General features: G+C 43.7%; 1 pseudogene; it reads right to left on the bottom strand.

The window, feature by feature from the left end:
* Positions 1–1,928: 1,928 nt before the first annotated feature.
* On the bottom strand, positions 1,929–2,902 carry LOC127031807 (olfactory receptor 11A1-like; annotated as a pseudogene).
* Between the last annotated feature and the right edge of the window lie 1,288 nt (positions 2,903–4,190).

Raw genomic sequence — 4,190 nt, 5'->3', positions numbered from 1 at the left:
ATTAGTAATTGTAACAAATGGGGGACCTGGGGAGTGCAAGAAGTTCAAATGACTGTATTGAAATGTGCTAGACTGGCATGGATTTTCGGGACAATATAAGCTCTAAGTGGGTTTCCTGGGGAATCCCTGGGGGTGGGTTAATGAAAATTGAACAATCTCAGCTATGCCCTTGATGAAGAGAGGGTAATTGGCTGGTGATTACCTGATCCAAGGGGCTTGGAGAACAAGGGCCATAGCTGCATAAAGAAACAGATGAACTGTCCAGTTAGGATCTGATTCCTGGTTTAAAAACTGACTTGTACTTGTAATGAAGGGGACAAAACCAGTTGTAGGGGTTGAAAAACTGACACCACAGCCTAGGCTGGAGCGTGGGGGGGTGACCTCTGGTAAACTTTTGGCATGGATACAGATCAGTGATTCTCAACCTATTTATCATTATGGGACACATGTGGGCCGCAATGTATCATCTGGGTCACAGGTTGAGAACCACAGCATGTCCTCCCCAGCTCTGTCCCCCCACAGGCTCCCTATGCCCAGTGCCTCCCAAAGTGGGGCCAGGAGCGCAAGCACTATGGCTCCATCTGTGCAGGGCATGGTGGCAGCCCCGACACTGGGCTTGGCCACATGGGGCCAGGGCAGCCAGGCGGCAGCCTGGATACTGACTCCATGGGTTGGCAGACAGCTTCAGTGCCTACCCTGAACCCTCTGCCAGGCAGCAGTTCCAGAATCCACTTTTCAGCACTGGCAGGGCAGCAGCCCTGGATCCTGCCATGTGGGGCCGGCCGGTGACCCTGACCCCTAGCCCTGCTCAGCCGGGCATACCAGACCCCGTGGCAGTGGGCAGCAAGGCAGCTGGTAACTTGGCCCCATGCAGCCCTGCAGCCTTTAGCGCACAGCTAGGCCGCAGGTGTGTGCTAATTAGGCCGCATGCAGCCTGTGGGCTGTGGGTTGAGAACTGCTGATATAGATTCTTTTATTGTTTTTTACATGTTTTCTCTGTATGCTTTTGCTCTAAGAATAAATGTATTTTGCTTTTTGAAGGCTGGTTGGCAACTGCTATACACCGTTATTGCCATTGCAGAAGGGCAAGGGATAGCTCAGTGGTTTGAGCATTGGTCTGCTAAACCCAGGGTTGTGAGCTCAGTCCTTGAGGGTGCTACTTAGGGAGCTGGGGCAAAATCAGTACTTGGTCCTGCTAGTGAAGTCAGGGGGCTGGACTCAATGATCTTTCAAGGTCCCTCCTGGTTCTAGGAGATTAGTATATCTCCAATTACAAAAAAAATAAAAATTGTTAATCACTGGTAGTGGACACCAGTCAGACCTATTGAGGTTCAGGGGACTGCAAGCTTTAAACCCCCCAGTTTAAGGAAGTGACAGCTTGGGAGCCTTAAACCTTAAGTGGATGCCCTCAAGGAAGGCTGGAGGTGTCGGGGAAGAGGGCCAATGTTGCATTTAACTGTGACAACAATGATATTAATACATAATATTCTCTCTATGAAGTCTAATACTCAAGGATTTTAAAGCTATACATTACAGAGATTAATAACAATACATTTTACACATAAGGAAACTGAGGCACCGAGAAAGGAAGTGACTTGCAAAATGAGACTGCCAGCAGAGTCAGGACCAGCACCAAAATGTCTTAACTGTCAGTCCTCTGTTTTAGCTACAGGGCCATTCTTAATTTACTATCAACTTCCCCAGCATTTCTATCATTTCCAAGGGTTATAGGTAGCTCCAGGAATTCTTCATCACAGGTTACTCAACAAATCCCCTAACTGTTAGGGTTTTCAAGGTCATTGCAATGTTTGTGACTGATTTCAAGAGGGGTTAAAAAAGAAGGATGATCACATAGACATCATGATGTAGGGTGTATTGGATAGATAGATAGATAGACAGATAGATAGATTAGATAGATTCTTCTATTCCTATTTGCATAATGTGATCTTGAATTTGCCACCCTTCAAAACTATTGCCCTTAGGAGTTTGTTCACACACTCTCGAACTTCCTGATTTCTGAGGCTGTATATGATGGGATTAAACATGGGGGTCACTGTGATGTACAGCAATGAGAAGACCTTGTTAAGAGCTGGCAAGTCATTTGCTGAGAGGGCCACGTACATGACAATCAGGGTCCCATAGAAAGTGGTGACCACAATGAGATGGGAGGAGGAGGTGGAGAAGGCCTTTGCCTCCCAGTGGTGGAAGGAATTCTCAGGATGGCCCTGAGGATGTGAGTGTAGGACACCAGGATTAAGAGAAATGGGACCAAGGTTACAACCGAGGACAAGATGCTAACAGTGGTTTCGACTGAGTAACAGTCCGTGCAGGAGAGTTTTACGAGAGGTTTGAAATTGCAGAAAAAATGGTTGATTTCATTGGGACCACAGAATGTCAGATGGGACACCACAGATACTGTTATCATGGGTATCAGAAAATCACATGCCCAGGAACCAACTGCTAATTGGATGCAGACTCTGCCAGTCATGACAACTGCATAGTGCAGTGGATAGCATATAGCCAGGTACCGTTCTTAAGCCATCATATCAAGGAGCAAGCACTCCGTGGTTCCCAATGAAGCAACGAGGTAGAACTGTATCATACAGACAGGGAATAATATTATCCTCTTCTCCAACAGGAAACCAAGTAGCATCCTGGGGACGATATTTGTGGTGTAGCAGATTTCCAGGAAGGACAAATTGCTGAGAAACCAGTACATGGGGGTATGAAGGCAATGCTGGGACAGAACTGTTACCACAATCAAAACATTTCCTGTGATTGTTGCAATGTAAATAATGAGAAAAGACAGAAAGAGCAGCACCTGAGACTCGCATAGATTGGAGAATCTTAAGAGGATGAATCCATCAATGTCTGTTTGATTTAGCCTGTGTAGTTTGGCCATTTTTGGTTTAAGAGAAGTGTCCTTGAGCCTTTGAACCTCAGTCCTGGGAGACACTGCAAGACACACTTTTGTGATCACCCTTTCATGATCAAATAATGTTATAATCACAGAATCATAGAACTGGAAGAGACCTCGAGAGGTCATCTAGTCCAGTCCCCTGCACTCATGGCAGGACTACGTGTTATCTAGACCATTCCTGACAGGTGTTTGTCTAACCTGCTCTTAAAAATCCTCAATGATGGAGATTCCACAACCTCCCTAGGCAATCTATTCCAGTGCTTAACCTCTCTAATAGTTAGGAAGTTTTTCCTAATGTCCAATCTAAACCTCCCTTGAACAATTTAAGCCCATTGTTTCTTGTCCTAGAGGTTAAGAAGAACAATTTTCCTCCCTCTCCTTGTAATAACATTTTATGTACTTGAAAACTGTTAACATGTCCCCTCTCAGTCTTCTCGTCTCCAGAATAAAGAAAAACAGTTTTTTTTTTCAATCTTCCCTCACAGGTCATGTTTTCTAGACCTTTAATCGTTTTTGGTTTTGCCATATTACCAGTTAGTAGCTCCTCAACTGACATCCTCATTCTCTCTAATTCAGCATTGTTCTTCTAATTCTCTTATCCCTTTCTCCCTCTTTTGCTGCTTCTTCATTTACCGCTTCTTCTTCTTCCTCTGTATGAGTTTCCATCTCATGCAGATTAAGATGTTAACCCAAAAGTGTTATCTTACACTGCAATAAGATGACCCTAGAGCTGGTTGGAAAAGACTGACACTGGGATTTTCAATGGCGCCTCAGAGAGTTAGGTGCTCAACTCCCATTGAAATTAAGCAGAATTTCCATTGAATTCCAAAGGTCAGATTTTCCAATGAGCAAGGCAAATTAGGCATCACGCTGCCCACAAGCTCCTTTGAAAATTCCAGCTTGAATATTTCAAAATTTTGATTAAAATTAGGATAAATCCACTTTTGTTTTTACTTTTGGGAAAAAAATCACTACAAAAAATGGAGCAGAGAAGGAAATTTATGTACTTTTTTTAACCAGCTCAATTTTTCTTTTTCTTTTCCATATGAAATATTGACAAAATTTTGCGAGCAATATTAATATTAAAGTCTAAACTTTTCCAGCCACTGTTGTTCATTCCTATTGATTGAAGTTTTTGAGGCTACCTGAGTACTTATGTATTGTTGTGGTATCCCTCACCCCTGCATGCACATAACATGCTTAGTCTGAGCAGGGTTGGTGAAAACTTTTCCAATAGAATTTTTTTTAAAGGAAAATTAGATTGTCTCAT

Source organism: Gopherus flavomarginatus, chromosome 11 (assembly GCF_025201925.1).
Source record: "Gopherus flavomarginatus isolate rGopFla2 chromosome 11, rGopFla2.mat.asm, whole genome shotgun sequence".
NCBI classification, from domain to species: Eukaryota; Metazoa; Chordata; order Testudines; family Testudinidae; genus Gopherus; species Gopherus flavomarginatus.
Note: the sequence above shows the minus strand (reverse complement) of the source record. Positions and strands in the feature narration are given on the sequence as shown.